This window comes from Sapajus apella, unplaced genomic scaffold (genome assembly GCF_009761245.1).
Source record: "Sapajus apella isolate SASKATOON/1434 unplaced genomic scaffold, GSC_monkey_1.0 scaffold35, whole genome shotgun sequence".
Taxonomy (NCBI): Eukaryota; Metazoa; Chordata; class Mammalia; order Primates; family Cebidae; genus Sapajus; species Sapajus apella.
In genome coordinates, this window is record NW_022436975.1 from 10,795,905 (window position 1) to 10,813,684 (window position 17,780).

Below are 17,780 nucleotides of genomic sequence, written 5' to 3' on the forward strand. Positions count from 1 at the left end.
ATGTTACAGATTAGGGCCTTGCTTCAAACTAGTTGAATCACCCAGACTAATGAGCATATCTGTTGGCTGACATTGGCAAATTCTGCATGATCCATCAGATCGAACCCCAGGTTCAATGTTAACCTGGACAGTATCTGGGGTGGTCATGCATGATGGATGTCATAGTTTAATTATGTGCTATCCCCATTTTGAAAGTTAGCCCTAGAATCTGGTTCACTTTGTCCTCCTCACTCCCATGCCTATATGGGCGGTAGATACAAAATATTAATTTTTTATGGTGGCAACTAAAATTTATTTTAAAAGAGGAATGTGTCTATCTATAAAAATCTTGATGTGCAGTTCAAGATGTGGAAAGGTAAAGTTTAGAGCCTGAAAATGTGAGCTAGGAATGACAAAGAACTGTACTCTTTTTCATAAGAAATAGGTATTAAGGGTAGATAAATTTTAGAGAAAGGTAAAGAAGAGATAGTTTAGAAATATTGTGGCAGACTGGAGTCGAAGATAAAAAGATAATTCAACAAATTTCTTGGTGACAAGAAATGGGAAAATGGATTTTGTTTTGTTTTGAGATGGTGTCTTGCTCTGTCACCCAGAATGGAGTTCAGCGGCGCCACCTCGGCTCACTGCAACCTCCGCCTCCTGGGTTCAAGCAATTCTGTTGCCTCAGTCTCCCCAGAAGCTGTGACTACAGGCGCACGCCACCATGCCCAGCTATTTTTTTGTATTTTTAGTAGAGACGGGGGTTTCACCATGTTGGTCAGGCTGGTCTCAAACTCCTGGCCTCGTGATCCACCCGCCTTGGCTTCCCAAAGTGTTGGGATTACGTGAGCCACAGAAAATGGATGTTAAAACAGGAATGTCTGACATTTTATTTTAAATTGCTTGCTATCATATTCAAAATATAGAAAATAAAATTTGGAGTAAATAAATAACTTTCTTGGGGAGAAGTTAAGTTACTTATATAGTTATTAGAAGATCTATAAATAAACATTAGATTTGCTTGGGTTTTTTTTGCTTTCTCATTTCTGTTCATTTTTTTTGGTGATATTTTACAGAATGCAATACTTATAAAAAATACCTGCTAGGAGAAGGATATTGCACCATCCTCAAATGGACTTGTCCTGAAGACGCGCCTCCAGTTGTAAATGTCACTGCTGCAGACATTTGAGAGCCCTTGGGGCTGGCCCTGTGGTGCTCTTTGTGAACACCACTGAACTGAGCTTACTGAGTTTTTTTCTAAATTTAAAATTTCCTGACTGTATGGCAGATTAATGCTGCTCTATTATGACTTACCTTAATCCAAAAGAATTATAATAAGCTCTTAATGTGTCAGTAGGCAAAAACATTTGATTCACCAATTTGCATACATTTGATACCAAAATGTTAGCATGTCCAGCAACATTACCATCACACATACCCAGATTCTACTGCTTTTCCTCATCTTCACTAGTATATCCCTTACCCAAGCCTGTTATGCTGCAAACCAAAACTCATGCAGAGCAATTGTAACGTGCCAGCATCCTAAGAACCTCCTAGCAACTCTGTAAAGTGAGCGTTATCATTATTGCCATCTTACAAATGGGGAAAGAGAGGTTCAGGGAGCTTAAACTGCTTGCTGTAGGCCACATAGCTGAAATATAAAAAAGCCACGATTCGAAGGGGCTCTGAGTCTATTATCTCATCCCCCATAGCACACAGCCTTGCCATTGTCTCTTACCTGGCCTCTCTGTTTCTATTCTTGCCTGCCAACATACCATTCTCCACACCATGCCAGAGTGGTTTTCTAAAAACATAAACAAGATCGTGTTGTTTCTCTGCTTAAAATCAGCCAGTGACTTCTCATTGTACATAGAATCAAATTGTTGGCATTCTCTACTGTGGCTTAGGAAACTTCAGAGGGTATGCTCCTGTGTTCTTTATCAGTCTCTTCATACCGTAACATAAACTGCATGGGTGCAGGGATTTTGTTGGTCTTATTCATTGCTGTATCTACAGTATGTTAACAGTACCTGTCACATTAAAAATAAAGGATAACGGAATTGATAAGTAGACAATTTTGATTGAAGGTAGGCAGATGGGGAGAGGAAACGCAATTATTACATGGATCATCCTTTTGCACTGATTTTTCTCCTGAAAATCCTGAGCTCCAAAACACCAAGACAAGCCTCTTGTTGTTTTCAGGTTTGCCATGCCCTAGGTATTTACTCATATTTCAGAACTGCATTTATATTTGACCAGAAAATATGTTCTACCAAAGTCTATGCTCACAGTACATTTAATAAATGCTAAGGAATCTTGCTGAGCTGGGGAGGAATTGACCACTTGGCCTTTAATTTTTTAAACCAAACAATTTACAAATGTAAGCACCAATATTTGTTTAGGGAAAAAAGCTTTTTAATTGTCCATATTTATTTTTCTTTTGTACCACCACGAAACTATCAGAATATTCTGAAGAGAAGAATTTGATCTTTCTACTCTATTGACTGATTCACATGGTAAGTACATTTTCCTTTTTAATGATCCTTTCCTACATCTTTTGGTCAATCTCTGTATACGCTACAAATGTTTAAAGTAAAGGTGTTTTGTTTTGCCAACATAAAAAGTGATCCCTATTGTTAAAATGTCCATACTACGAGAAACAGTGTACAGTTTCAATACAATCCCTATTAAAATTCTAATGGCATTCTTCACAGAAATAGAAAAAGCAATTCTGAAATTTGTATGGGGCCACAAAAGACTGAATTGTCAAAATAATTTTGAGGAAAAAAAAACAAAGTTATTACTGTAGCTTTGTAATATAATTCATAATTGGAAAGTGCAATCGCACTTCATAGAATTCACTTTCTGATTTCAAATTATATTACAAAGATACAGTAATCAAAACAATATAATACTGGCATAAAAACAGACACATAGACCAAAGGAACAGAATAGAGAGCCCATAAATAAACCCAAATATACATGGTCAACTACTTTCTGATTAGGGCACCAAGAAGACACAATGGGAAAAGGGTAATCTCTACAGTAAATGATGTTGAGAAAGCTGAATTTCTACATGCGAAAGAATGAAATCATACCCTTAGGTTTACACTGTGCATAAAAATCAATTCAAAATAGGTAGAAATGTAAATGGAGACCCCAAACCATAAAATTCATAGAAGAAAATACAGGAGAAAGATCCTTGACATTAGCCTTGCCAAGGATTTTTTGCTATTACACCAAAAGCTTAGGCTACAAAAGCAAAAATAAATAAATGGGACTATATCAAACTAGTAAAAGAAACAATTAAAAAAATTAAAAGCCAGCCTATAGATTGAGAGACAATATTTGCAAATCACATATCCGATAAGGGGTTAATACCAAAAATATATCAATAAATAACTCACATTGCTTAAAGAAGAAAAATAAATAACCCAATTGAAAAATAGGCAAAAGACCTGATAGACATTTCTCCAAAGAAGACATAAAGATTGCCAAGAGGCATAAGAAAACGTGCTTAACATCATTAGTTACCAAGAAAATGCAAATCAAAACCACGATGAGATATCACCTCTTACATACCTACCAGAATGACTATCACCAAAAAGACAAGATATAATAAGTGCTGCCAAGAGAAAAGGGAATCCTTGTACATGGATTGTAGGAGTATAGTCTGGTGCAAATCAAGTGGAAAACAGTATGGAAATTCTTAAAGAATTAAAAATGCAGCTACCATATGACCCAAGAATCCCTCTTTTGGGTGTATCCCCAAAGGAAATATCATGTGCACACTCATGTTCACTGCAGTACTATTCATAGTAGCCAAGATAAGGAAACATAGTGTCCATCAAGAGATGGATGGATGAAGAAAATGTGAGTTATGTATGTGATGTATGCTTGTGTGTGTGTGTGTGTGTGTGTGTGTGTGTGTGTGTGTGTGTTTATATAATGGAATATTATTAAGTCTTCAAAAACAAGGAGAAGGAGACACTGCCATTTGCCACACCGTAGATGAACATGGAGGACATTATGATAAGGAAAATAAACCAGACATATGAAGAAAAATGAAAAATGAAATATTACACTGCCTCATTTATATGTGGAATTAAAACAAACTCTAATGCATAAAAATAGAGAATAAAATAGTAAAGTGGCTGTTATGGAGGGGTTGAGAGAAAGGAATGGAGAGAAGTAGCTCAAAGGACACAAACTGGGGATATTGGATGAACAAGTCTAGGGATCTAATGTACGAGATAAGGACTATAGTTAAGGATATTGTATTGTATAATATCTGGGAGTTTTGCTAACGGAATAGATTTTAGGTGTTCTTGCCCCGAAAAAGGGGTAACTATGTGAGATGATGAATGTGTTATTTGGCTTGTCTATAGTAACCATTTCACAGTGAGTAAGTATATCAAAACATCATGTTGTCCATATTAAATATATACAATAAAGCATAAAGATAAAAAAATCCCAGAAAGAGATGTGACTGTCACTTCAGTCAGATTTTCACATATTGTGTCTTATTTTTGAAAATGTATACACAGGTCTTTGAATAAATAATGCAAGATTCTGTGTTTCTTTCACGCTGTCTGCTCTATCTCTCTCTCCTTTCTCCTTTTTTTTTTGACATGGTCTTTCCTGCTGTCAGCCCAATTTTATTTTTATATTTTTAAAATTTTTCCCCTCAAATAGAAAATAGCTCTCAGCTTATGGAAGATTTTAGGAATCATGATATATTTTGGAGAATTCTTTGAGTCTTCATTGATGTAATTTTTTTTAAACTTCATTGGATCAGTAGGATTTTGCTGGTGATCAAATCATTTTCATAATTTAGTGGACTAAACAAGTGATGTATGAATCTTTGGGTTGCCCGGGCACATTATTCTCTGGCTGTCCTTGGCTCACTCTCGTGGCTGCATTTAGCAGAATGATTGGGTAAGCAGGCAAAGCTGAAATGGCTTCATCCACACCTATGGCAGTGGGTGCTGACCCTCAGCAAGGGCCTCTGGTTCTCCTTCATATGGCCTCTTCTCCGGTAGGCTAGACATTTTTCATCAGTGGTGATCTTAAGGAAAAAGCAGAGAGTGTAAAGTCTCGTAAGGCCTAAACTCAGAAGTTGTGTGGCATCATTTCCTTTGTGTTCTATTGGTCAAAACAAGTCACAATATTGGTCTGAATTTAAGGGTGGGAGGTAAGTGGTCTTCACCTCCTGGGGAGAGTAGCAGAGTCACATTGCAAAAGGTTGACTATACTGAGATGGGAGGAATTTGTGGTTGTATTTGACAATTTATTGCATTCATTAACCTTGTGCAATTTTTGAGTCAGTTTCTTTTCATTGAATTCTCAGAAATCAACGCCAGAATCTACTGAATTTTGTAGATTGGGAGAAACTGTAGTATTTTGGCTAATTTGTTCTAAGTAATAAATTTCAGCTATATCTTGATCAGATAGCCTATAATCACTTGATTTATTGCAGTATTTATAGTCATATAAATAGTTGCTATATTGGTGGCTACTTGGACAAGAATCTGGTAATAAATAAAGAACTCTTTAGAATTATCTCGGTTCAAGTAACAGAAGATCCTATTCAAACTGTCTTATTCTATAAAAGAGGATTATTGTTAACAAAAAAGTCTAAAATTAGGGCAGGCATCAGGTATGGCTTGATCAAGACATTTAATCATTTCACCAAGAAACCTGCTTCCTTTTGTTTTTCTGCTCTTTCTCTTGTGTTACTGACTCTTCATTCTCAGGTTGGCTGCATTTGTGGTTTCTAGCTTAATGTCTGATTCTCCTAGGGACATCTATTTATATATATTTATGTCCAGCAAGAGACATGTTTGCCTCTGATTTCTCTTTAAAATCATGTTTATTGGATGTGTTTGTTACATGTCTACCTCTGAACTAATATCTGAAGCCAGAGGAGTAGGATTTGCTGATTGGGTTAGCTTAGTTCACATGCTGAGCCCTCTGGGTAAACACTGCTTTTTGGAAATGCATGTTCTCCAAGTGGAAATTAACAACTGTTGAAGAGGGAGAATAGAGACTGAGAAGGCCACCAATACACCAGTGGGTTAGAGGAACAAGTAGTTTATTCTAGGATTATTTTGGCATGCAGTGAGGTTTCTGTGCAGTCCTGAGGCCAACCTGGGTACAAAAGCCCATATTTTGGGAAGGCCAACTGTAAAATGGGAGGTGAACTGGTGGGCCCAGAGGCCAGCTGATCATTAGGTAACCATAGGGCAAGATAGTTTGAAGCAAAAGAAAGGCCTTGGCAGGCCTAAGGAAACTGCAGTGATCTTCCAAACAGAGCTGAGTACTGTGGACAATGTGGAGGAGTGACATGAGAACAAGCCAGGCCTTGGTTGTGTTGGGGCAGATGCAAAATAAGTTGAAGAACATTAAACAGCAGCTCTGTATTGGCATTTCCAAAATGGCTCTACACAGCATCTCCTTCTGCTGGGAGAGAGCTGGTCATGCCACCCTCTATCCAGCTGCAGCACCCATGGGGCCCTAACGATAGTCATTGTTTCCCAGAGTGGTGTCCTTTACACAGTGAGGGAGTTCTGAAAAGGAAGGGCTTGAATGTGTGTACCAGTGAATCTGTAGTATGACTGGCATCATGTTTCATTTGACCCTATCTCTATTTTAAAAGAAATGCTGAGTGCACTCTTAAAAATGGTTTTACCAGTGAAAAATAATGCTACCTGTTGGTTTGACTAGAAAAGATAAGAATACAGTACCTGCATTCCCACAGGACAACTGCCTTGATCCTGTAGTTGCTACTTATTTTCAAAGAGTGTGTGGTGTGGCCTCTCCAGAGTTCACCATCTAAACAGGGCATTCAGTGGTTACATTTGCCTGCATCTTTGATTGACTTGAATTGGGAGCCTTGGTAAAAACTGAGCAGAATTAACCAGAGGAGCTAAAGGACCTAAGCCCATGGTTTTTTGATGTCTAGAATAAGAAGCAAAATTACTAGTTATCAAAGGCACTTTCCACTCCACAATAATTGTAAGCAACTTGAATCATCATAACAGATGGATAATCGAATGAACAATTTCCAAGACTTTGAAAGTGCTTCTTGGGTGGCGGCTACACCTCTGGTGATAGCCTAAGGCATGGTGAGGCTGAGCCAAGGCACCTGAATTTCCACTCACTTTGTGGAGCCCATATAGCTTGTCTCTTGATACTGTGGCCTGGCTTATAAAATAAATAAATAAAATTAAAAACTTGCTTTTCAACAATCCTTTATCTTACTAACATATTTAATCTGTCTGTAGTGGGAACACTGAGGGAGGAGAAATTGCTTACATATTTTTCTTTTTCTAATACTTCATTTGTTTTCTGGCTATACAGATTAAAGGAATTTGAAAGCTATAGACTAATTGCTTATAGACTAAAAATAAAAGGAAAGAAAACCATCCTCCAACAGTTTCATCATCCAAAGGCAAACTCTGGTTTATTTACAATTCTCCTCTCATCTCACACATTTCTCAATTCACCTTTATCTCAATCTCCTCTCCAGCTATTGACCTCTTTCTCTGCTGCTGTTTACGGAAAATGTCCTCAAAATAGTTGTCCTCTCTGTTTGTAAATCCTCCACTCCCCTTCTCTCAGGAGTCCAATCCAATCCTGTTAATACCACACCCAGAAATTTTGGTGTTCAGGTCACAAATGAACTCTGGTCCTAAGTCCAGTGGCCAGTCCTCAGACAAGACTGACACATCTGTTAATTACTTCCTTCTTGAAACACTGTGTATACTGCTTTCAGGAGGCCACTTTCTCTGGTCTCAAATCCATCTAGCTGTTCTTCCCACTCCTTTGCTGTTTTCTTGGTCTTTCCTATCTCTAAATGTTGACATCTCAGGGCTGACTCTCACTCCCCTGTTTAAACTCTGCCAGTATCATGTCTCTACTGTCATGTAGAAGGCTTCGACCAGAACGGCTTCTCTCAGACTCACATTTCCAATTGCATATCTTGATAGGCATATTAACTTAAACTATGCCAAGGTGTTTTTTTCTTTTTGATTCATAAGTTGTACATAGTTATGGGGTACCTGTGATATTTTGTTACATGCATAAAACGTGTAATGATTAACTCAGGGTATTTAGGGTATTCATTACCTTAAGTATTTACCATTTCTATGTGTTGGAAACTTTTCAAGTCCTCTCTTCTAGCTACTGTGAAATACACAATATATTGTTGTTGACTATAGTCACCCTACTCTGCTATCAAACATTAGAATGTATTCCTTTTATCTAACTCTATGTTTGTACCTATTAATCTTCATCCCAACCCCATCTACACACATACCCTTCCCAGCCTCTATGATCTATTCTTCTATTCTCTAATTCCATGAGATGAACTTTCTTAGCTCCCACATATGAGTGAGAACATGTGATATTTATCTTTCTGTGCCTGGCTTATTTAACTTAAATTAATGATCTCCAGCTCCATCCTCTTTGCTACAAATGAATAGCATTCCATTGTGTATATATTCCCCATTTTCTTTCTCCATTTGTTCATTGATGGACCCTGATGTTGATGCTGTACCTTGGCTTTTGTGAATAGTGCTGCAGTAAACAGGGGATGCCAGTATTCCTTTGATGTACTGAATTCCTTTTCCTTGGCTGAATACCCCATATGTGGATTACAGGATTGTATAATAGATCTATTTTTACTTTTTTTTGGAGAAATCTCCATACTGTTTTTCATAATGGCGATGCTAATTTACATGTTCCCAATCACTGTATAGAAGTTTCCCTTTCTCCATATCATCATCAGCATCTGTTGCTTTTTTCTCTTTTCTTTTTAATAATAGACGTTCCAGCTGGCAAGATGATACCTCATTGTGGTTTTGATTTGCATTTTCTTGATGATTAGTGATGTTGAGCCTTTTTCCATATACCTATTGGACATTTATAGGCCTTTTGAGGCATGCTAATTCACATACTTTGTCCACTCTTTAATGGTATTGTTATTGTTTTATTACTGTTGAGTTGTTTGAGTTTCTTATGTGTTCTAAATATTAGTTCCTTGTTGGATAAATAGTTTGCATATATTTTCTCCTGTTCAACAGGTTCTTTCACTCTGCTGATTATTTCCTTTGCTGTGCAGAAGATTTTTAGTTTATTTTTGCCTACATTTTTGTTGCCTATACTTTTGAGAACTGAACCATAAAATCTTTGCTTATATCAATGTCCTGAAGTGTTTCTCCTATATTTTCTTCTAGTTTTTTAAATATTTTCAGGGCTTATGTTTATGTTTTTAATTATCTCAAGTTCATTTTTGTATATGGTGAGAGGTAGAAGTCTATTTTCATACTTCTGCATGTGAATATCTGATATTCTCAGCATCCTTCATTGCAAAGAATATCCTTTTCTCAATGTATGTTATTGATGCCTATGTTGAAAATCAGTGGGCTGTAAATATCTAGATTTATTTCTGGGTTTTCTATTCTGTTCCATTGGTCTATGTGTCTAATTTATAGAAATACTGTGCTGTTTTGTTTACTATAGCTTTGATATATATTTTGAAGTCAGGTAGAGAGATGCTCCAGCTTTTTTGTTATTGTTTTGTTCAGGATTTGGGTTTGTTTTACTTTGGCTATTTGGGTTCTTTTCCAGTTCCATATGAATTTTAGTTATTTTTTTCTAATTCTGTAAAAAATGACATTATTGTTTTAATAAAGACTGCATTGAATCTGTAGATTGCTTTGGACAGTATTATCATTTTAACAATGTCAATTTTTCTGGTCCAAGAACATGGGATGTCTTCCCATTTGCTTATGTTCTCTTGTTTCTTTTATCAGTGTTTCTTTCATCATGTTTTATAGATTTCCTTGTAAAGGTATTTTACCTCTGGTTAAATTGATCACTAGGTATTTTATTTTATTTTTTATAGAAATTATAAATGGGATTGTCTTTTTAATTTCTTTGTCAGTGACTTCATTATTGGTGTATAGAAACATTACTGATTTTTGTACACTGATTTTATATCCTGCAACTTTACTGAATTTATTTATCAGATATAAAAGTTTTTTTGGTGTAATCTTTAGGTTTTTCTCTATGTAAAATCATGTCACATGTAAAATCAGATAATTTGAATTACTTTTTTCTAACTTGGCTGCATTTTATTTCTTCCTCTTGCCTAGTTAATATAGCTAGGACATCCAGTACTATGGTGAATCTAGTGGTAAAAATGAGCATCATTGTCTTGTTTCAGTTATTAGAGGAAAGGCTTTCAGCTTTTCCCCATTCAGTATGCTGACAGCTGTAGGTTTGTTATATATGGACTTTATGTTTAGGTATGTTTCTTTTATGTGTAGTTTGTTGAGAGTTTTTATTGTTAAAGGATGTTGAATTTTATCAAATGTTTTTTCTGCATTTATGGAGATGAACATATGATTTTTGTTCTTTATTCTGTTGATGTGATGTTTCACATTTTTGATTTGTGTATGTTGATTCATCCTTGCATCCCTGGTATAAATCCCATTTGATCATGATGTATTTTATCTTTTTGATGTGTTGTTGTATTCAATTTGTCAGTATTTTGTTAAGAACCTTTGTGTCTATGTTCACTACAGATATTGGCCTTTTTTGTTTTTAAGTTGTATTTTTTTCTCGTTTGGGTATCAGGGTATACAAATCTTGTAGAATGAGTTGGAGAGAATTCACTCCTCTTCAATTTTTTGGAAAAGTTTGAAGATATTAGTGGTAGGTGTTTTTTGCAAGTTTGGTATAATTTTGTGGTTTTATTACAAATGAACCATTTTTTATAACTTCCACCTTTATCAGTCTGGTCTCAACCACCACCCTAATACTGGGTTATTGGAATAACTTTCTCAATGGTGTTTGTACTTCTGCCTTGCTTTCCTGTAAAACCTAAGTCAAATTACAATACTCTTTTGTTTATAACTTTTCAGTGGGTTCCAAATTCCATGTCTTTAGTTTCACATGATCTGGCACTTGGTTAATTCACTAATCTCATCTCCATTCTCTCTTCACTTGTTTTTTGCACTCCAACCAAATGATCACCTTTTTGTTCCTTAAACACATATTATGCTCCTGTTTCATGGTATGTGCTCTTGCAGTTTCTTTTGCCTGGAGCCTTCTTTTTCTGGAGAGCTCCTCAGCTCGTTTGTGGGCTTGTTTAATTTATATCTCTCTTTGAAGGAATTTTAAGCTGTGAAATGTTGAATTTTCTGAATACATGGCCAAATTATATCTTTGTTTATTTAGGTCTTCTTACATTTATCACCAATGTTTGGCAGTTTTTACTATACAGGACCTGGACACCTTTTGTTCCATTTGATCATTTATCATTAAGTATTTATTATTTTTGATGTGATATTAAGTGGTAGTTTTTTTGTGTCTATAGATGTGGTCATATCAGTTAATGCAGAAAAAGCATTTGAGAAAATTAAGTATCCATTTCTCATTAAAATTCTCAACCTAGTAGGGATAGAAGGAAACTTCCTTAACCTAACAAATGGCATCTACAGAAACTTAAATCTAACAGTGTACTTAATGGCAGAAGGCTGTCAGAAATAAGAATATTCAGCTTCAGAGGGGAGGTTCCACCTGTGCAGTAAGTTAAGACAAAGAAGTAAAATGCATCCAGTTTGTATAAAAAAAAAAGTAAAACTCACATATGGCATGATTGTTTTATATAGAAAATCCAATATTATCTACAAAGTACTGAAACTAGTGAGATTAGCAAGGTTGTTGAATATAAATTAGTATACAAATATTAATTATACTCCTAACAAAAGGTGTGTGAAATCTGTACCCTAAAAACTATAAAACATAGTTAGAAACTTTTTTTTTTTTAAATTGAGATGGAGTCTTGCTTTGTCATCCAGGCTGGAGTGCAGTGGCGCAATCTTGGCTCACCACAACTTCTTCTTCTCAGGTTTAAGCGATTCTCCTGCCTCAGCCTCCCGAGTAGCTGGGACTACAGGTGTGTATCACCATGCTCAGCTAATTTTTTGTATTTTTAGTAGAGACGGGGTTTCACCATGTTAGCTAGGATGTTCTTGATCTCCTGATCTCGTGATCCACCTGCCTCTCCCTCCCAATGTGCTGGGATTACAGGTGTGAGCCACTGTACCTGGCTGAGAAACTATTTAAGTATGCTGCAAAACCAATCAACAAAAAATTGACAATTAAAATTAAAAGTATCTTTTAATATCACATCAAAATACAAAATATCTGGCAATAAACTCTTACTTTGCTGGGAGTAATTTCAGTTGATTTTTATATGTATAAGTACATATAATAGACATGTAATATGTATGTATAATATACATGTAATATAATCCTTTGCTGGGATTAATTATAGTTGAACATTGTATGTATGTACTTTTATATATTTTGGAGTCATTGTGCTAAAATTTTTTTTAGAATATGTACCTCTATATTCATGAGGCATATTTGCCTGTAGTCTTCTTCTCTTAAATCATTTTGTTTTGTTTTTGGATAATGCTAGCATCATAGAATGAACAGGTATTTATTCTCACCTCTTCAATTTTCTGGAAGAATTTGTTTAAAACCAGTATTATGTTTCCCTTAAATCTGTGGTAGAAGTCACCAACAAGCCCATTTATATCTAAAGCTATCTTTGTGGGCTGGTTTTTAAGTGAAAATTAAATTTCTCCAGTAGAAATGGGTTTATTCATGTTATCTATTTCTTTTTAGTTAAGGTTTGGTAGTTTTTATCTTACAAGGAATTTTTTCATTTTATCTAAGTTATCCAATTACTTGGCATAATGTTGTCCATGATATGTCCTTGTTATCTTACTATTAACTGTAGCATCTGTACTGATGATGCATCTTTCATTGCTATAATCAGTAATTTTTTTCTTCTCTTTTTTTATGAGTCTGGATAAAATATATCACTTTTATAAGTCTTCTCAATACAAGAGGTTTTGGTTTCATTGGCTTTTGGTAGTATTTTTAATATTTTTTAATTGCATTGATTTCTTTGTTTTTGTTTTTTTAGGTGAAGTCTCACTGTGTTGTCTAGGCTGGCCTCAAACTCCAGGGCCTGAATGATTCTCTTACCTCAGCCTCTTGAGTAGCTTGGACTAAAGGTGAGTGCTACAATACCCAGCTGATTTTTGTTTTCGTTTTTATTATTTTCTTTCTTTTACATCCTTTAATTTGCTTCTCTTTTTCAAATTTATTAAGATAGAAATTGAATTAAACCTTATTTTCTAACATATGTATTTAATATTACGAATTTTCTATAAGTACTGCTTTAGCAGTATTCTGCTGATTTTAAAATATGTGCTTTCATTTTCATTTAGTTCACACTACTTTCTCTTTTCCCTTTTTTTTTTTTTGATGCAACTGTTATTTAACAGTTTCCAAATATTGAGGATTTTTCAGAGATCTTTCTGTTATTAATTTCTATTGTAGTCAAAGAAAATACTTGGTATATACATTAAAACTTTTTATGGCCATATATTTCTTACCTTGGTATTTTGTGTATACTTTAAATAAATGTATATTCTGCTATTTTTGCATAGAGTGTTTTATAAATATCAACCAAATCAAATTTATTGATAGTACTGTTCAAGTCTTTTGTAAAAGCCTTACAGATTTTTCTGACTACATGTATTGTCAGATACTGAAATAGGGTTCTGAAATCTCTGACCATTATAGTGAACATTTCTTTTCTTCCTTGCAGTTTTTTTTTTTTTTATCATGTTCTTTGAAATTCTGTCTTAAGCACATACACATTTAGAGTTGTTATGCAATCTTGTACTTTATTATTGTTATGAAATGACCTTTATCTATGACAATATTCTTCATTTTTAAGTTGTCTTTGATAGTTAATATAGCCACTTTAGCTTTCTTTTGATTAGTGTTGTCAGTTTCCCTTTCCATCTTTTATTTATTTAATTTTAAACCTATTGGTATCTTTATGTTTGAATTGTGTTCCTTTGATGTTGCATATAATCGAATCTTTTTTTTTCCAATCTGACAATTGCCTTTGAATTGGCATATTTAGTTTGAACTTACAGTTAGATTTGTCTATTTTCATGCTATTTGCTTTCCATTTGTTCCATCTATTCTTTTCTTCCCTTTCCCTTATTTTCTTCTTTCTTTTGAGTATCTTTATGATTTTTAATCATTTTTAAACAATTTCTGTTTTTTTTTCTTGTTGGCTTATTGGACACAACTTGTTGTTTTGTTATTTTAGTATGTTTTTCAGTTTAAAATATACAGGTGGAGTATCACTTATCTGAAATGCTTGGAAACAGGATTGTTTTAGATTTCAAATGTTTTCAAATTTTGTAATATTTGCATTATGTATACATACCGGTTGTGCATCCCAAATCTGAAAATGTGGAATCCAGAGTCCTTCAATGAGCATTTTCTTTGAGCATCATGTTGGCACTTAAAAAGTTCTGAATTTTGGAGCATTTCAAATTTTGGATTTTTGGATATGGAAAGCTCAGAGTGTGTATTTTTAACTTAGCACACTCTATCTCCAGATTATATTGAACATATCCTGTATAGTGCAGGAGCCACTCATTTATCCCCTACAGGCACTTCTACTATTGTTGTCATATCTTCTACTTTCCTAAATATTTAAGCCCCACGCTGTACTCATATTATTTTTGTTTTAGTAGCCAGTTATTTTAAAAATGTGGTTTTTTTGTAAATCTTACATATTTATCCAAATAATTAGCATTTCTGTTGTTTTCATTTTTTTTCTGTAGATCCATATCCTCTCCAGCTGACATAATTTTCCTTCTTCTTGAAAGACTTTGATATTTCTTGTAGTGTATATTTGTTCTAAAAATTTTTATATTTTGTTTTGGAAAGATCTTTTTGCTGGGTATAAAATTATACATTGGGATTTTTATTTGTATCATTACCCTAAATAAGTTGCCTAACTTTTTCTTGTTTTTCTTGTTCATATGATAAACTTACTGTCATCCTTGTCCTCTTTCTTAATATGTAACCTGTCTTTTATTCTGGACAATTTAAAAGAAAATCCCAAGAAAGTTTTGAGCAGTTGATTATGAGTTGCCTTGGTGTCATTTTCTTCACATTTCTTGTGCTTGAATACATTGATTTTCTTGGATTGCAGGTTTATAGCTATTATCATATTTAGAAAACCCCTGACCATATTTTTTCAAATTTTGTATAATACTCTCTCTTCTTTATCAAGACTGCAGATACTTGTATATTAGGCCACTTTGTTGTGGCCTAAAGCTCATATATTTACTCAGTTTTAAAAATTATTTCTCTCTGTACTTAATTTTGAATTGTTTATATTGCTAAATTATTAAAGTCAATAATAATTTTTATAATATCTACTCTGCCATTAATCTTATCTGATACAGTTTTTATCCCAGACACTGGAGTTTTCATCTCTCAAAATTTAATTCAATTCTTTTTCAGATCTTTCATGTCTCTGCTTAACGTTTTGAAAGTTTGGAGCACATTTATGGTAATTGTTTTAATGTACTCGATTGCTAATCCTAACATTTATGTCAATTTTTTTTAATTGTTAACTTTATCCTTATTAGGGGATATATTTTCCTGCTTGTTTGCATGTCTTGTAACTTAATTGGATGACAGACATTGTGAATTTTATCCTTCTAAGTATTGAAAATTTTGAACTTCTTATAAATATGCTTGTGCTTGATTCTCAGTCAATGTTAAGTTACTTAAAAATAGCTTATCCTAAAGCCTTGCTTTTAAGATTAGGAGAGTCCTAGACTAGTGCTAACTATTTTCCTCTACTGAAGTTTTTCCACTTTCTGTGTACTTTACCCAGTGCCACAAGAATTATGAGTATTTGTACTCTGGCTGGTTGAACAGGTTTCATTCCCCGTGTCCACGTGAGTGCGGCTGGGTACTGGTTTCTCTAATTCTTTCAGGTAGTTCCTTCCCCAGCCTCAGAGCTTGGCTATTTTTTTTGTACAATAAAATTTAGAAAACCATGTTTACAGAAATAAAACAGAAAAGACAACAATAAAATAAGAAGTAATATTTATCTTTCATTATTTTTATATGTAACAAAACCCTCTTCTAAAGTTAATTATCCATGACTTTTTTTGGTACAAATCTTATTAGAAAGTTTCCATATATCTTTTTATCCAACTGTATTATACTTGCTTATCTAGTTTCTCTGATTAGAATAGCACATACATAGTTATCTTTTATGAATAAATGTAAGCGTGCAGCACATTCTATATTCAATGTTAATCATTGATTAAATTAATTTTAGGAATGTATTAATTATCAAATGAGATTTTTATCATTTCCTTCATGACACCAAATAGATCCAGGTCCTAAGTTTGTGTTTTAAAATTATATATAATAAAAATATTTTAGAAATTTGCTCAAAGAACCTTAGGTCTTGGTTTTTTTTTTTTTTTTTTTTTTTTTTTTTAGATGGATTTTCAACCTAGGCCTTTTTTTTTTTTGAGATGGTGTTTTGCTTTTATTGCCCAGGCTGGAGTGCAATGGGGTGATCTTGGCTCCCTGCAACCCCTGTCTCCCAGATTTAGGTGATTCTTCTGCCTCAGCCTTCCGAGTAGCTGGGATCTCAGGCATGCGTCACCATGCCTGGCTAATTTTGTATTTTTAGTAGAGATGGGGTTTCTCCATGTTGGTTAGGCTGATCTCAAACTCATGACCTCAGGTGATCTGCCGTCCTTGGACTCCCAAAATGCTGGGATTACAGGTGTGAGCCACAGTGCCTGGTTGGTCTTGGTCTTAATGAGGCTTTTATAATGTGTGCTATGTGCAAGTCATTTAGTCTTCCTGAGTCTCAGTTTTCTCATCTGTCATTAAATCGTATTGGAATAAGGTTATATCTAATATTAATTCCAATGAAAATTTAGATGACATCCTTAAATTTCTTCTTTAAGGCATTATTAATAAACAGAAGAGTTTTGTTGGCAATCTGGGTTGTCATTGGTGGGTGATGATGAGGACACATTTGCATGACCCTCATACTGACAAAGGTCTTACATTTGGAGATATATTTTTTCTTTACAACTTTTATTTTAGAATCAGTGGGTACATGTGCAACTTTATTACCTGGGTATATTGTGTGATGCTCAGGTTTGGGGTACGAATGATATCAGTACCCAAAGGTTATTTTTTAAACCCTTGCTCCCATCCATCCCTACACCCCCTCATAGTCCTTAGTGTTATTGTTCTCAATCATATATATATGAGTATCTAACATGCAGTATTTGGTTTTCTGTTTCTGCATTAATTTGCTTAGGATAATAGCCACCAGCTGCATCCATGTTGCTGCAGAGGACATAACTTTTTTTTTTTTTAAATGGCTGCATAGTACTCCATGGTGTAGATGAACCACGTTTTCTTTATGCAATCCACTGTTGATGGGCACCTAGGTTGATTCCATGTCTTTGCCATTGTGAATAGTGTTACAATGAACATACTAGTGCGTATATCTTTTTGGTAGAAATATTTGTTTTCTTTTGGATATATTCTCAGTAATGGAATTGCTGGGTAAAATGATAGTTCTGTTTTAAGTTCTTTGAGAAATCTCCAAGGTGCTTTCCACAGCGGCTGAACTTACATTCCCACCAACAGTGTTTCCTTTCTCCGCAGCAGCCTCCCTGACATTTATTTTTTTTGACTTTTTAATAATAGCTATCCTGACTGGTGTGAGATGGTATCTCATGATGATTTTGATTGCATTTCTCTGGTAATTAATGATGAGCATTTTTATGTTTGTTGGCTTCTTGAATGTCTTCTTCTGAGAAGTGTCTGTTCATGTCTTTTGCCCATTT